Consider the following 18464-nt stretch of genomic DNA (forward strand, 5'->3'; position numbering starts at 1 on the left):
CGATCCTCCTACTTGTCTTGGCCTCCCAAATGCTGGGATTATAGGCATGAGCCACCACGCACAGGCTAAGAAAAACATTTCTTAGATTACCAGCTGTACAAAAAAAAAGGAATGGGCTAGATTTTGACCACGGGCTGTTTGTTTGCCAGCCCCTAACATCGGACGTTGTAGATTTCAAGAAAGATTTGGCTTTTGCTCTGAGTGGATGGGAAGGAATTGGAAGGCTTTGAGTGCAAGAGTGGCATTGACTTAGATTTGAGCAGGGAAGCTCAGACTTTTGTGTTGAGAGTAGGTTAAAGAGGGTCAAGGGCTAACGAGATCTTTAAAAGGCTTGGCACATATCTTTTTACATATCTGTTTAGTTAAAGCTGTTTGCTGGAGTTATCATTTGTGATTCCAAATGCATATTTACGATTTCCACTAATGGACAGTGAGCCCTCTGATTTTTACCCATTATAACAGTGTTCAAAATAAACATGGGCTATCAAGAAACATATCAAATAGATCGCACAAGAGTACAGGGCAAAAATCCGATTTGTATTTTTATTTCATAGCACTGAGACATATTTATCATTGAGAAAGAGAGCTCATCTCCTACTTTGCATGTGCTTTTTTTGAATGTCTGACTTCAGAGGCAATGCTCTTTGGTCATGTTTTTAATATCATCACGTTTGTATTTAACTAAAAATCAAAGCTAACGTGGAAGCACCTGATTCAATGAAAATGCATCGCCCAGCCGCCTCCTCTCTCCCAAGCACCTTCTTGATTCTGTATTTTGTACAAAAACTGGGAGAGCTGTTACAAACATCGATGATATATAACTGAATGATTTTGGTCTGAAAACAGAATTTACCACAGAACTATAAAAATGGTGCTATTAGGGCAAGTTGTCAAGAAATGATTAATACTTCTAACTGGCTATCATTTTTTCTAGCCTTCACACTTCAGTAGGCCATTAATCTGAAATTGGTACCACAAGTGTCACTTGCTTTGTTTGTCCATAGGGACCAAGATACCAAGATATCTTCTTTAGAATGGGGAAATATTACCAGATTAAGGTTGGGGCTCAGGTTTATGCCTTAGAGTACAGGTAATATGTGTGTTTGCATGCGTGTGTGTGTGCATGTGCACACGTGTGTGTGTGTGCATGTAATGTTTCATGAGCATGGAGCTGGTTCTTGGCAATTTAGTGATGTAACATTTTGTTTGTGCCCCGATGTGGTATATGATTTCTGATTCCCTTCTGTTGAATCAATAATTTTAAAATGTTTATAAAAGTAATATATATATAATTATATATAATTAATATATATAAATACTATTATATATTAATAGTATATTATATATTATATCATATATAATAATATATATGATATATATATTATATTATCATATTCCAGGAGATTTTAGTGTAGAAAGTTTATTAGGTGAAACTTATGGCTCAAAATAGCATCTAACTCTGGTCACAGTGGAGTAAATGTCACTGGAATTGCTCTCTACACTACAAAACTGAAGCAAATATATAAAACAACTATTTTAGACACAAAAAACAAGCACTGAAGGACTGTGATTCCTGTGAAAAGGCATACAAACAAAGTGGGCCCTGTCATTGTCTGAATCTTATCCTTGCAGGCACTTTCTGGACTGAAATTCAAAAAGGGAGAATGCAGAGAAGAGCATGATGATCTCAGTGCTTTGAGAAGACAGAGACTGGAGTTCAGAGGGGCTAAGGCTGCTCAGAGGTATTGGTAGAGTTCCATAAAAAGGGGAGCTATGGAGAAAAAGAACTCCAGATATCTTCATAGGGGTTTCATTAGGCTTTGCTGAATAATGAGCTGTGCAAGTGTAGAGAAAAACTCTGCACAGCTGAACAAAAAATGACAAGGAATTGTAAGATGATTGATGCTAAAAGCTGACTAAGACTGGGGCTCATTCAAATGCCTGTCAGTCAGAATGGACAGTCATTGCTCATTACTTGAAATAGAGACCCCAGGAGAGTCATACCTTAGTGATATGGCTAAACTTGCCCTACATCCATGCTAGTGGAGCTGTTAAAAAAAGACTTGAATATATTAAACTGATCTGTCATTTTCTTAACTGCCTGCCATTCTACAAAGCTTAACAATCCATAAAAGAAGACAACAGAATCCAAGGGTTTAACCAGATAAAAGTCACAATGTCATAATGTTCTGAATCTAATCAAATATTAGTAGGCATGCCAACAAGCAGAAAAATGTGACTCATAATCAGAAGAAAAATCAGTCAATATGGGCCGGGCACAGTGGCTCACACCAGTAATCTCAGCACTTTGGGAGGCTGAGGCAGGCAGATCACTTGAGGTCAGGAGTTTGAGACCAGCCTGGCCAACATGGTTTCACCCCATCTCTACTAAAAATACAAAAATATATAATTAGCCAGGCATGGTGGCAGACGCCTGTAATCCCAGCTACTTGGGAAGCTGAAGCAAGAGAATCACTTGAACCCAGGAGGCGGAGGTTGTAGTGAGCCAAGCTTGCGCCACTGCATTCCAGCCTGGGCAACAGAGCAAGACTCCATCTCAATTAAAAAAAAAAAAAAAGTATAGGGTGACAAGCTCAAGAACCTCAGGAAACACCAATAAAGATAAACACAAGGAAAACCAAAGACATATGATAATCAAATGTTTTAAAACAACGATAAAGAGAATATCATAAGAAGGCAGACAGGGGAAAAGATACATTATTTATATAGGGGAAACATTAAGAATTACTACAGATATTTTACCAGATATTTTCCAGGCCAGAAGACAAGAAATAACTTTCAAGTACTTCAGGAAACAAACAAACAACAAAAACCCTTGCCAACTAGGAATTATATATTCAACAACAAAAAAGAATCCCTTAAAATAGAATAAAAGAGACACTTTTACAGATAAACAAAAGCTAAGAAAATTCTTTGCCCGCAGTCTGTAGTATAAGAAATATTTAAGGTTGGGCACAGTGGTCCAAGCCTATAATCCCAGCACTTTGGGAGGCCGAGGCAGGCCGATCACCTGAGGTCAGGAGTTCAAGACCAGCCTGGCCAACATGGTGAAACTCTGTCTCTACTAAAAATACAAAAATTATCCAAGTGTGGTGGCAGGCACCTATAATCCCAGCTACTCAGGAGGTTGAGGCAAGAGAATAACTTGAGCCTGGGAGGCAGAGGTGGCAGTGAGTCAAGATCGCACCACTGCACTCCAGCCTGGCCAACTAAGCGGGACTCTGTCCCAAAAAAAAAAAAAAAAGAAATATTTAAGGGTAATGATAGAAGAAAATGGTAGTAGATGAAAACTTGACCTTGCAGAAAAGAATGACATTTCATGAAAATGCTATATATTTACTTGGCAAATACAAAACTTTTTCTTATTCTAGTCTATGTGAAAGATAATAAACTGTTTAAAGCAAAAATAATAACAAAGTATTGTAACATTTATAAAGATATATAATATATGTAATATTTATAAAAATATGTAAAGATATTACATATTTATATGTAATATATGTAACAAATATATACTTATGTTTAGATGTAATATATTTACATTTATACAAATTTACATATTTATCTTTATATTTACATATTTATCTTTATATGTAATATGAATACATATTTATGTTAGGTTGGCACAGAAGTAATTGCAGTTTCGCCTATTATTATTTTTTATTTTTTTAATTATACTTTAAGTTCTAGGGTACATATGCACAACGTGCAGGTTTGTTACATATGTATACATGTGCCATGTTGGTGTGCTACACCCATTAACTCATCATTTACATTAGGTATATCTCCTAATGCTATCCCTCTCCCCTTCCCCAACCCCACAACAGGCCCTGGTGTGTGATGTTCCCCTTCCTGTGTCCAAGTGATCTCATTGTTCAATTCCCACCTATGAGTGAGAACATGCGGTGTTTGGTTTTCTGTTCCTGCAATAGTTTGCTGAAAACGATGGTTTCCAGCTGCATGCATGTCCCTACAAAGGGCACGAACTCATCCTTTTTTATGGCTGCATAGTATTCCATGGTGCATATGTGCCACATTTTCTTAATCCAGTCTGTCATTGATGGACATTTGGGTTGGTTCCAAGTCTTTGCTATTGTGAATAGTGCCTCAATAAACATACGTGTGCATGTGTCTTTATAGCAGCATGATTTATAATCCTTCGGGTATATACCCAGTAATGGGATGGCTGGGTCAAATGGTATTTCTAGTTCTAGATCCTTGAGGAATCGCCACACTGTCTTCCACAATGGTTGAACTAGTTTACAGTCCCCCCAACAGTGTAAAAGTGTTCCTATTTCTCCACATCCTCTCCAGCACCTGTTGTTTCCTGACTTTTTAATGATCGCCATTCTAACTGGTGTGAGATGGTATCTCATTGTGGTTTTGATTTGCATTTCTCTGATGGCCAGTGATGATGAGCATTTTTTCATGTGTCTGTTGGCTGCACAGATGTCTTCTTTTGAGAAGCATCTGTTCATATCCTTCGCCCACTTTTTGATGGGGTTGTTTGTTTTTTTCTTGTAAATTTGTTTGAGTCCTTTGTAGGTTCTGGATATTAGCCCTTTGTCAGATAAGTAGATTGCAAAAATTTTCTCCCATTCTGTAGGTTGCCTGTTCACTCTGATGGTAGTTTCTTTTGCTGTGCAGAAGTTCTTTAGTTTAATTAGATTCCATTTTGTCCATTTTGGCTTTTGTTGCCATTGCTTTTGGTGTTTTAGACGTGAAGTCTTTGCCCATGCCTATGTCCTGAACAGTATTGCCTAGGTTTTCTTCTAGGGTTTTTATGGTTTTAGGTCTAACATTTAAGTCTCTAATCCATCTTGAATTAATTTTCATATAAGGAGTAAGGAAAGGATCCAGTTTCAGCTTTCTACTTATGACTAGCCAGTTTTCCCAGCACCATTTATTAAATAGGGAATCCTTTCCCTATTTCTTGTTTTTGTCAGGTTTGTCAAAGATCAGATGGTTCTAGATGTGTGGTATTATTTCTGAAGGCTCTGTTTTGTTCCATTGGTCTATATCTCTGTTTTGTTACCAGTACCATGCTGTTTTGGTTACTGTAGCCTTGTGGTATAGTTTGAAGTCAGGTAGCGTGATGCCTCCAGTTTTGTTTTTTTGACTTAGGATTGTCTTGGCAATGTGGGCTCTTTTTTTGGTTCCATATGAACTTTAAAGCAGTTTTTTCCAATTCTGTGAAGAAAGTCATTGGTAGCTTAATGGGGATGGCATTGAATCTATAAATTACCTTGGGCAGTATGGTCATTTTCACGATATTGATTCTTCCTATCCATGAGCGTGGAGCATTCTTCCATTTGTTTGTGTCCTCTTTTATTTCATTGAGCAGTGGTTTGTAGTTCTCCTTGAAGAGGTCCTTCACATCCCTTGTAAGTTGGATTCCTAGGTATTTTATTCTCTTTGAAGCAATTGTGAATGGAAGTTCATTCATGATTTGGCTCTCTGTCTGGTATTGGTGTATAAGAATGCTTGTGATTTTTGCACATTGATTTTATCCTGAGACTTTGCTGAAGTTGCTTATCAGCTTAAGGAGATTTTGGGATGAGACGATGGGGTTTTCTAAATATACAATCATGTCATCTGCAAACAGGGACAATTTGACTTCTTCTTTTCCTAACTGAATACCCTTTATTTCTTTCTCTTGCCAGATTGCCCTGGCCATAACTTCCAACACTATGCTGAATAAGAGTGGTGAGAGAGGGCATCCCTGTCTTGTGTCAGTTTATATTTATATGTAATATATTTCCATCTATATAAATTTACATATTTATATTTATATTTACATATTTATCTTTGTATGTAATATGAATACATATTTATGTTAGTTTGGTGCAAAAGTAACTGCAGTTTTGCCTATTATTTTTAATGGCCAAAACCGCAATTACTTTTGCACTAACCTAATATTACATATAAAGATATATAATGTTTAAAAATATATAAAATATAGAAGTAAAATATAGGACAACAATGACACAAAATATAGAAAGGTAAATGGAACTATACTGTTATATGAAAATAATATAATGCCAGAAGTGGTATAATGTTATTTGGTGTGGGATTATAAAAAGTTAAAGATGCAAATGTAAATTTAAGGGCAAACTCTGAAAATATAAAATAAAGAGAATTAGCTAGTAAGCCCATAGTGGAGATAAATTAGATTCATTAAAAAATACAGATGAGAAAAAAAAAACAAAGAAAAGATAAGACAATTAGTAAACAAACACCAACATGTCAGATTTTGACCCCATTATATCAATGATCACATTAAATATAAATTGCCTAAGTACTCCAAATAAAGGCCCAGTGTGTAAGACTGGATTAAATATTATTTAAAATTTTACATGTCACCTGGGGCCAAGGGATTGGCTCAACCTGCCTGCCACCACTAGTATCCACATGTACCATTTAGGGACCCAAGGGCAGGCTCATCTTACCTGCTGCAGGAACCTGTGTACATTGTGTGGGGACTTAGAAATCAATTTACGTCACCCATCACAAGCACCATCCACATACTATCGGGGGGCCTGAGGACAGGCCCATCTGTCTACCACTGGTACCACTGGTGCCTGAGTACCAGCTTGCCTGGTGTCCTCACACAGGCAGCAAAGCCTCACAACAGACTCCACTAACAATTGCAGTCTGTCACTGGGAAACTCACAGACACCACTGATGCTAATTACAGCCAAAGAAATCATGATGAGACTACACTATAGTGCGTACCCAGAATTAAAGCCAAAGCGCCCCACCTATTCAACACTGTAGATCCATCTATAGAAAAATGTTCATCCCTATGAAAGCCAACTCATAAATTTGGAAGAAGTGACTGTTATACCAGATGACAGATATCAATGTAAAGACACAAGGAACATGAAAAAGAAAAAAATAATAATGACACCTTCAAAGAATCACAATAATTATCTGATAATAGATTATTTAAAAAGGAAATATATGAAATACCCAAAGAAGTATTCAAAATAATAATATTAAGGGAACTCAGAAAGATATAAAAGAGCATAGATAAATAATACAAAGAAATCAAGAAAACAATTTACAATCTGAATAAGAAACTCAACCAAGAATGATATACCATAAAAAGGGACCAAATAGAAATCCTGCACCTGAGGAATTCAATTAATGAAATAAAAATACCATCAAGAGCTTCAAGAATAGAGTAGATAAAGCAGAAGAAAAAATTTCTGAACTTGAAGACAGGTCTTTTGAAACAACCTAGTCAAGCAAAAAAGAAAAACAAAGAAATAGAATAGAAAAGAAAAAAAAAAAAAGAATGAAACCTACATGACATATAGGGCACAAAAAGGTGACCAAATATTCTAATTATTGGTGTTCCAGGAAGATAAAAGATGAGCAAAGACATGGAAAACTTGCATAATGAAACAGTATTTTAAAACTTCTCAAATATTGCAAGCAATATAGCCATCCAGACGCAGAAAGCTAAAACCTTTCCAAATAAAGTCAACCCCAAAAGGTCTTCTTTAGGGCACATTATACTTAAACTGTCAAAAGTCAAAGACAAAGAGAGAATTCCAAAAATGGAAAGAGAAAAGTATCAAGTCATGAATAAGGTAATTCCCATCAGACTAACAGGAGTTCTTGACAGAATCCTTACAGACCAGGAGAGAATAGGACGATATGTTCAAAATGCTAAACAAACAAACAACCAAAAAACCCGTCAGCTAAAACATACCATTCCCAACAAAGCCATCCTTCAAAAATGAAGAGGATATAAAGTCTTTCCCAGACAAGCAAAAACTGCTAGACTAGCCCTACAAGAAATGCTAAGTAAGTCCTCCACATGGGAGCAAAAGGACAATATCTACCATCATGAAAACATAAAATTAACTTGTAAAGCAGATACAAAAATAAGAAAGAGAAAGGAATTAAATGTTTCACTACAAAAACTCCAAATCATAAAAATAAATAATAAAAGAGGAAGAAAGGAACAAAGGATATAAAACAATCAGAAAACAACAAAATGTCAAGAGTAAGTCCTCACCTACCAATAACAAACTTGAATGTAAACAGTTTAAATTCCTGAATTAGAAGTTATAAACTGGCTTAATAGAAAACAACAACAACAACAAAAAAGACCCAACTATATGCTGCCTGCAAGAACTCACTTCACCTGTAGACACATAGACAGAAAGTAAAAAGATGAAAAAAAAATTTCATTTAAATGGAAACTCAAAGCATGCAGGAGCAGCTACACTTATATCAGATGGCATAATTTCTAAATAAAAAATAAAAAGTAAAAAGAGACAAGATCATTATGTAGTGATAAAGGTATCAATTCAGCAAGATATAACCACTGTAAATAAATATGCAGTCAACTGGAGTACCCAGAACTATAAAGCAAATGTTATTAGAGCTAAAGAGAGAGAAAACCAAACTTAAAAAGAAACATCAGACATAATCTACCTGATGGATCAAATGGAACTAACAGACATTTAAATAGCATTTTCTCTATCAGCTGCAGAATACACACTCTTCTCATCAGCACATAGAACATTCTTCAGGATAAATCACATGTTAGGCAACAAAACTTGTACAACAAATTTTTAAAACTCAAAATCATAGAAATCATATCAAGCATCTTCTCAGACCACAATGGAATAAAACTAGTGATCAATAAAGCGGAACTTTGGAAACTGTACAAATGTATGAAAATTAAGCAACACGTTCCACAATGACCACTGGGTCAATGAAGAAATCAAGAAGAAAATTAAAGAATTTTTTGAAACAAACGAAAATGGAAACACAATTACCAAAACCTTTGGGATATAGTAAAAACAGTGCTAAGACAGATGTTTGTAGCAACAAATATTGACATCAAAAAAGTAGAAATGTTTCAAATAAACAGCCTAGATATATATCTGAAAGAACTAGAAAAACAAGAAAAAACCAAACCCAAAGTTAGTTTAAGGAAATAAATAATAAAGATCAGATCAAAGAACTGAAAGACCTAGAAAAGCAAGAAAAAAACAAACTCTAAGTTAGTAGAAGGAAATAAATAATAAAGATCAGAGTAAAGCTAAACAAAATAGAGACTAAACAAAAGAAATACAAAGGACAAATGAAAAAAAACTTGATTTTTTTAAAAGAACAATGATAAACCACTAGCTAGGATAACCAAGAAAAAACAGAAAAGACCCAAATAAATAAAATCAGAAATGAAAAAGAATACAATGGATACCAAAGAGAGGCTGAGGCAGGAGAATGGCGTGAACCCGGGAGGCGGAGCTTGCAGTGAGCTGAGATCCGGCCACTGCACTCCAGCCTGGGCGGCAGAGCGAGACTCCGTCTCAAAAAAAAAAAAAAAAAGAATCATTAGAGACTATTATGAATATATGCTAACAAATTGGAAAACACAGAACTGCATAAATTCCTGGACACATACAGCCTACTAAAACTGAACTAGGAAAAGTAGAAAACTAGAACAGACCAATAACACATAACAAGATTAAGTCAGTAATAAAGTCTCCCAACAAAGAAAGGGCCTGGACCAATTGGCTTTAATGGTGAATTCTACCAAACTTATAGAGAAGAACTAACAGCAATTTCTCTCAAATTATTTCAAAAAATTTAAGATGAGGGGATTGTTCCTAATTCATTCTGTTAGGTCAATATTGCCCTGAAAATCAAATCGGACTAGGACCACAACAACACAAAAAGAAAAGTATAGATGATACCCCCATGAAATCAGTTGGCCAGAATAGCGAAAGCAATCCTGAGCAAAAAGAAGAAAGCTGTATGCATCACACTATCTGACTTCAAAATATACTACAGTGCTATAGTAACCAAAACTGCATGGTATAGGTCTAAAAACAGACACACAGACCAATGAAACAGAATAGAGAAAACAGAAATAAATCCACATGTTTATAGCCCATTGATTTTTGACAAAGGCACCAAGAACATATACTGGAGAACTGACATCCTCTTAAATAAGTGGTGCTAGGAAAACTGGGTAGCCATGTGCAGAAGAATGAAACAACCCCTATATCTCTCACCATATAGAAAAATTAACTAAAAATGGATTAAAGACTTAAATGTAAGATCCAGAACTATAAAACTACTAGGAGAAAACATAGGGAAAACACTTTAAGACATTGGTCTTGGCAAATATTTTATAGCTAAAACATCAGAAGTACAGACAACAAAACAAAAATAGACAAATGGAAATATGTTAAACTAAAAATCTTCTACACAACGAAGGAAACAATCAACAGATTGAAGATACAACCCATAGAATGGGAGGACATATCTACGAAATATTTATTCAATAAGGAACTAATGTCCAGAATACACAAGGGGCTCAAACAACTCAACAGCAAGATAATGAATAATCCCCTTAAAAAGTGGGCTAAAACTCTAAAATTCTGAATAGACATTTCTCAAAAGAAGACATAAAAATGGCCAACAAATATATGAAAAGAAGAAAAACTCAACACCATTAGTCATCAGGGGAATGCAAATCAAAACCACAATGAAGTATCATCTCACCCCAGGTAGAAGGGCTATTATTTAAAAGACAAAAAATAACAAATGCTGATGAGGATGTGGAGAAAGGGGAATTCTTATACGCTATTGGTGGGAACGTAAATTAGTACGGCTATTATGGAAAACAGTATAGAAGTTTCTCAAAGAACTAAAAACAAAACTAATATACAACCCAACAATCCCATTACTATGTCTTACTAGGTAAGAAGAGTATATCAGCATATCAAAGATATACCTACACCCCCATGTTTATTGCAGCACTATTTGTAATAGACAAAATAATGGAATCAATCTAAGTGTCCAACAATGGATGAATGAATAATGAAAATGTGGCATATATACGCAATGGAATATAATCTTATGACTTATTTTGGCCAATAGAATGCAACAGAAGTTATGGTATGTGAGTTCTGAGACAAGAACTCAAGAGGCCCTGTTCACTCCTGCTCTTTCTAGGAGCCCTGCCTCCATTATGTGTGCAAGCCTGGAATAGACCATTGAGCTAAAGAGCCATGCGGGACTGTTGTCATGGATAACAGATCACGTGGAAGAGAGCCCAGTTGTTCTGGCCAAGGCCGTTTTGGACCAATCTGCAACCAACAAACCCCTAATCATCTCAAAGAGCCCACCTGATCAAGCAGAACCACCCACTTGATCTGTGGTTGAAGAAGAAGTAAGTTCAACCGAGATCCATCAAATCCCACAGAGATCAGTAGAACCATGCAGCTGCCCATAGATTCATAGTAATATATGCTTATCTATTTGAGTTTGGGGAGTCATTAGATAGCAATAGCTAACTGATAGTTTATATTGATATTCAATATATATTGTATCACTGAAAATCTTGAATGCATTCTAATGAAATTATTTTTGACATATTTTCTTAAATCTAATGTTTTCTTAACTACTCGAAAGAAATTAGAGAAGGTAAGCCTATTAGAATGTGTATTTCCAAATTATTTTCTTTTTAAGGATATTAATAACGTTAACAAATGGTGCTTGAAAATGATCTTGTGGAGTTTTTCTCCCCTCTACTGGCTATTTGCATAACATTATAAGCAATCTGCCCTGTGTCTTGGAATTAGTGTGACTGACATGGTATAAATGCTTCAAAATCTTCCAAGTCTACGCCTGAAAACCTGGCATCTTGCATCACAAGCAACACTTCCTAGAGCAAGAGGTTTTATTCTGAATAGCAACTCTAGGAAACTCTTTCTTGCTTGGATCATGTTACCACGACAACAGTCCCACATGGCTTTTTAGCTCAAGTTCATTCTTTTAATTAGAGGACTGAGATTCCTCTTTTTCTCCAACCACTTCCCCTAGGAGATTTTTCCAAACACTTATGGCTCTTGTTTTACCTTTGGGTGTTTGCATGATGCCAGGAGGAATGTGCTAATTAGAACATCTTAGTGTTTGGTGATGGTTTTTGCAATTTTGAGAGAGCATCTGTAGAGCTGATTTTCTTAAGGTAGTTTTATCCCCCAAAGTAGTAATCCCATGGTCTATGTCTATGCAACAACTTCCCTTTCTGCAAAAGGGATTTAGAAGTGGCCTCAAGTAGGGAGCCAGGTATCCATGTTGGCAAGGTGAAGTTAAGAGTGTAGAATCATACTGAACTGCAATTCTTCCTTAACTCTGATGGCTACAATACAATCTTCATTAATTCATTCAACAGATGCTTTTTGACCACATTCCAGCTATATCACCAAACATGATGACAAACTGGAGACTATAATGAACAAGACCCTATCTTCATGGAGTTTAAACTGTAAACTACAGAATATGACAAGTGCAATATGCAGGAAAATCAACTTACCTATCTGGTTTTCATTTCCCGCCCTCTAAAATGGCTTTAATCTTACTACTGCCATCTGTGTGTCATGTGAGGTTTCAGTGAAGAAATTCTTGAAAATGTCCTTTGGGATGGTACTTAGCTATGAGGAACAGGAAACCTAAATAGAAGTTTATTGTTCTCAGGTAACAAAAAATCTAGAAGTAGGTAATTGCTGGGATTGTTTTAGTGGCTCCACACTGGGAAAGTGTCTTGACTCTTCCCTCAGAGTCTAAATATAACTGCTTGTTCACAGCAAGATGAAATGAACGACAGCCAGATTAATCTCTCTCTTTTGTTAGTAAAAGAGTAAAAGCTGCTTTGGAACCTACCCCAATAACTTTGAATTCGATATTATGGTCCAGAATGCATCACAGGGTCACCGCTCGCTTTGGGGGAAGCTGTGAATATGGGTACTTAGCTTTCCCAACCTCTAAAAGGTGGGAGGAGTGGGTTGCAAATAGATGCTGGATCTGCCAAACTAATGTGCTGGCCACAAACATTTAACACAAGCATGGACTACAACTGGCCCTCAGTGCTTGTTAGTTATCTGTTTCTTTATGTTTTCCTGAAGTTCTAGAGACAGAAGGATTTTCTGGATGCAGTAGGCTGATGCAGGGAGCCAGGAAATTGGATTTTCATTGACGCAATCAATTTAGGATCAGCCAGCAATTTTCTGGGACTGAGCATAACTGCTCAGAGAATTTTAAATAAAAAGGCAACTACATCTACATGATATGAGAAAATGTCATTTACAAGAGAAGGATCAATATTATATATAGATTAATGGTTCATGAATTGCAGATTGTGGACTATTTGGAAGCCTCAAGAATGTGTTGGGATGCTGAAACTGTGCCCATGTGACCTTTTAATTTCGTGTTTTTATTTAAATAATCATACCACTTCCAAATTAACATATGGATATGTTGGATTGTGTGGATGATTTCTGCATTAGTGAGATTAGATTAAGTTATTCTGTTGCAACAAATAACTTGCAAATCTCAGTGATTAACAAAGCCAAGGTTTATCGCTCACTGCAGGGTGAAGGGTTGGGTCAGTGTTAGAGGCTGCTTCCTTTGTATGGAAGCGTCTAGACATTTTCCCATTACATTTCTTGCTTCTTACATTCACATTTCATTTGCCAAAATGTGTCTGTTGATACAGCTAGTTTCATGCAGGTGGGAAACCTGTGATCTTCCTATGTGTTTCAGAATGAGGCCAAGAACTGAAGATGTAGTGGTAGTAATGTCTATAACAGTTATTATGTATCTAAGTACTGTTACTCCTTCTCAGTACCATAGTATGGTACTGATTGAGTCGAGATCAAATAACGCTACCTTAATTTTTTCAGGGAAAGAAGAAGTGGGCGTAATGTGTAAATGATCCAGTCACACCAATAGATGGTATAAAATATCATAGTATGCTGAGGAAATGAGCAGTTCAGATAGAAAAAAAAAAGTGGTGGGAAAATAGTCATTACCTGGCATGAACTACTAGAGCCATGCTAAACTCAGAAAAAAACCTTGCTTCTAGCTGTTATTCCATTCACTTGTGAGCAGAATTTGGAATTCAGCAATACAACATCATGTATTATATTATGTTAATGTTTTCAACTTTAGCTTTATCGGTTTTACGGTTTTATTTGACATTGACTTGTAAATTTCTTGTGCTTTTATAGTTGCATATGAGAAATAAAAATAAGAAAACTGTCATGTTTATTAAATAACATAATAAAAGCAATTTAAACTAACACAAGGGGACCTACATCTTTTCTATAAATGGTCCCTACATTTTCTAAAAGTTGGAGGTACATTGCATAAATTGTTCAAAGATCACTCAAAATCACCGAACCAAGATCTCCTGAATACATTGAAATCTCTGTTTTATCATGCAATACAAGGCACAGGCTATGTAGTATGTAGAACCTAAGTTCAAAGTTAAAAAGGCGGTTTAAATGCAAGTATCAGCATTTGTTATATATGGAAACTGGAACAAATGGTTTTTGCTCAAAAAAACTCTGAGCATGAATTTACACATGCCTAAAAGGGGAGTAGCAATGCTATGTGAACCGATCTCAGAGGATATGGCAGAGATTGAACGAAATAACAGATGTGCCAGGGACTACTTGTCCCGTATCAATAACTGCATATCCAGTATCAACAGTAGCAGCCGTCCTTATTGTTGTTATTATTATTACAAGTCTCAGAGGGGGTGAAAACTTCTCAATGAACTCTTCTTTGGATGAATTGGATCAGCAGCTTTCTGATGGATTAATTCCATGCCTTCCCTCAAGTCCAGAAATATATCGCCTAGATTTCCCCCAAATAGATCAATGAGGCCCAAACTGAAGTGGAAATATAGCCATTTTCAGAGGTACTTAATTAAAGGAGTGAGTCCGGTCAGGTCATTAACATCCTACATTCAGAAGAAATAATCATTGCAGGAGTGGAAAGTCTAGCCCTAGGAATTACACAGAAAAGCATAACTGTTCTTTTCATGTTTCTGAAAAGTTGGTTTTCCAATTAGATCTTCATAACACCCTGCACAATTTATTACTGAGCAAAGCCATGGTGGTTGGAAACTTTGATTTCACTGCTTCCTTAAAATTGCTTTGTCCATTTTACTCTTCTGGGGTTTCATGGGATTGTAAAAAGGAAATGTTACAAAGCAAAAACCAGAATTTAAAGGACTTATTTAGAAGAACTTCGTGCTAGTGGGGTTTTTGTTGTTGTTATTTTTCTTCCACTGAAAACATTCTTCTCTTCTATATAGCTGCCTTATGGAGCCACTATGAGACATAACTCCACTTAGGTATATAAATATTTATAACTTAATGTGCAGAACACTGCAATAATAAAATGTAGGAACATTTTTTTAAATGTGGATGACTTTAATTTGGTGCTGGCAATTAGAATTTTCAAAACACAGAGGCTATGAATATATGAGTGCCTCAATTGATCTCCAGTGAACCATCTTTCATAAGCATATGCATCTTTTATGCTTTGTAAACACCAAAGGTCTTGAAAAAATTGCTCAACAAATATTTTTTTGATGCTGTTTTCTCATTACAACAGACCCAAATCATAAGGTAATCATCAACTAATGAATCTCTTCCTCAGGTTAGAATGTTGGATGAAACTTTCCATGTCAAGAATTTTGCTCATAACATTGAAATTCAAATAATTTTATGTGTAAGTACAGCTTTCAAAAAGCAATTGGTAATAAATGTAGCAAATGCCTTGCATTATTCCCAACATAATTTTCAAATTTGATTTTCCAGTGTAAAACTGAAGGCAAAACAAAAACCAATCATTCAGCTAATTGCTGTGAAATACAAAATCATCTTTCCACTGATTTATTTTGTAATATAGTTTGGTTTTATTTACCTGTGATGCACTCAAAACATTACAACTTGTTTATTCTTATGAAAATTAATAATCAATGGAGTCTTAATCTGGGGACTGGAGAATCAGACTTCTGGCTTGTTTACAAAATGATCTGTCTTCCTTTCCCGAGAAGCACGTGAAATGCTTGCTCAAAGGCTGAAAGAAGGTCAGTTGGAAATCTCTAACATGAGGAAATCTGTGCTATTCAATTGAGCTAGATAGCTGTTTCAATCACAAGTTGAACTTTGTAAATGAAAAAGAGTTGAACTCTGCAAAATATTTGAAGAGATTTATTCTGAGCCAAATATGAGTGACCATGGCTCATGACACAGCCCTCAGGAGACCCTGAGAACATGTTCCCAAGGTGGTCAGGGCTCAGCCTAGTTTTACACATTTTAGGGAGACATGAGACATCGATCAAATACATGTAAGCTACACATTGGATTGGTCCAGAAAGGTGGGGCAATTTGAAGCAGGGAGGGCCTCCAGGTTATCAGTAGATTTAAAAATCTTCTGATTGGCAATTGGTTGAAAGAGCAATTATCAATAAAAAGGAATATCTGGGTTATGATAAGGGGCTGTGGAGACCAAAGTTTTATCATGCAGACGAAACCTCCAGGTAACAGACATCAGAGAGAATAGACTGTAATGTTTCTTATCAGACTTAAGGTCTGTGTTGATATTAAATGTTGGTCTGCTTTTTCTGAATTTCAAAAGGGAGGAGGGTATCATAAGGCCTGCCTGACCCTTCCTTCCCGTCATGGCCTGAGCCAGTTTTTCACGTTAATTTTGGAGTGCCCTGGCCAAGAGGAGGGGCCCATTTAGATGACTGGGGAGCCTTAGAATTCTAATTTTGGTTTACAACTTTAAAAAAAAGTGTAAGATAGATTTGACTCAGTAGTTATATTTCTCCCTTGAAATTGATGAAAATTAACCAACAAGATATTTTAATGTTATTGTGTCTAAAAATCTCCCTTTTCCTTGGTCACATATTACAATTCCAAATTCCTTCTTAAAAAAATAATAATAATTTGGAAAGTTCTGTTGCTAACAAGAAAGCATTCAGGAGCCTATTTCTCCTGGGGTTCATAAATGTAAATAAGAAAAAAATTCACCTATGTTTTCATAAAGTCATTATAAAATAGCAAATTCTTCTGCTTTCTTCTGTTTGCAAAAGTATATATTTAATTTAATATCATAACTCTACAATTTAAAACTCACAAAGGCAGAATATTTTACACTCTTTTATTGTAAAATATACATTGAGAAAATTGCACCAAATATGTATTTACATATAGTTCAGTTGTTATAAAGTGAACCCCTATGCAATCACACAGTCAGTGCCCAGGAAGCCCCTGTGTATCATTTTTTTTTTATTTATCCCAGACCGTCCTACCTGCCATTAGCCTGACTTTCTGTAAAACAGCAAATTCCTAATGAGCTCTGTTGAGAGACTGCCATTCAAATGACTCTTTAGCATTTCCCGGTTATCAACACCATGTTTCTGTCCAGAGGCACATGCAATTTTGAAAGGTTATGAAACTACCAGTCCAGAACATACTTCCATAAACTCATTCATTTCTATCCAAATGCTGGAAAACCATCCTTTAATCAGAATATATTGCACCGTGAGGTGACGGTGGATTTGTTATACTGATTATCACATTACATTAGAGAGTGTGTGTATGTGGGATAGAGTATGGTCTTCCTTAACAAGTTGTGAACCCCACAGAGAAGGATCGTCCTTATTAATCTTGGTCCACCTGGCTTCTCACCCAGCACCTGGAATAGAATGTGTATGCAAATGTTTTCCAAATGAAATGAGTCAAGAAATACTTATTGAGTGCCTGTTGTGTGCTAGGCATCATTCTAGGCACGGGAGATACAGTAAAGAACAAAAGAAACAGGTTTCTTGCTGTCATTGAATTTATAGTCCAGTGGAAATGACAGATAATAAATTCTTAAATGAAGAAGAAAAAATATCAAATAGTGATAAATGTCCTGCAGAGAATTAAAATAGAATAACATGCAAGAACAATGGTTCTCAAAGAATGACCTCCATATCAGCCACATTGGCATCACTCAGGAATTAGTTTGAAATGCTGATTGTCAGACCTCACCCCAGATCTGCTAAATCTGGAACTCTGGAGGGGGAGCCCAGCAAACTCTGCTCTAACAAGCCCTCCAGTCACGGGAAGATCAGGAGGGAAGCATTCCAGGCAGAGGAACCAGATAGTGCAAATCCCAAGACAGAAACACACATAGTTAAGTTCAAGGAAAAGCAAAAAGGCCACTGTGGCTGGAGTAGGGCAAGTAAAACCTGGAGCAGAACACTGGATTTGACAGATAAGGAGAAAAACCTCTTTTCTGGCCTTATAGGCCATGGCAGTGTCTTTGGCTTTGATTCTCACATAGATGACATGCCATGATTCTCACAGTTTTAAGTAGAATAACATGGATTGGCTGCTGGACAAAAAACTGAATGCCTACAAAATGCATATATATATATGTGTGTGTGTGTGCATCAATGTGATATATATGTATATATGCAATACATATGTATATATATTGCATGTATAGTACATGCACATGTAAGTGTATGTTACATATATAAATTATATATGAATTATGCATATATGTAAACTGTATGTGTGTATACTGATATGTGTATATATGTATACATATACATG

This window comes from Macaca thibetana, chromosome 10 (assembly GCF_024542745.1).
Source record: "Macaca thibetana thibetana isolate TM-01 chromosome 10, ASM2454274v1, whole genome shotgun sequence".
NCBI classification, from domain to species: Eukaryota; Metazoa; Chordata; class Mammalia; order Primates; family Cercopithecidae; genus Macaca; species Macaca thibetana.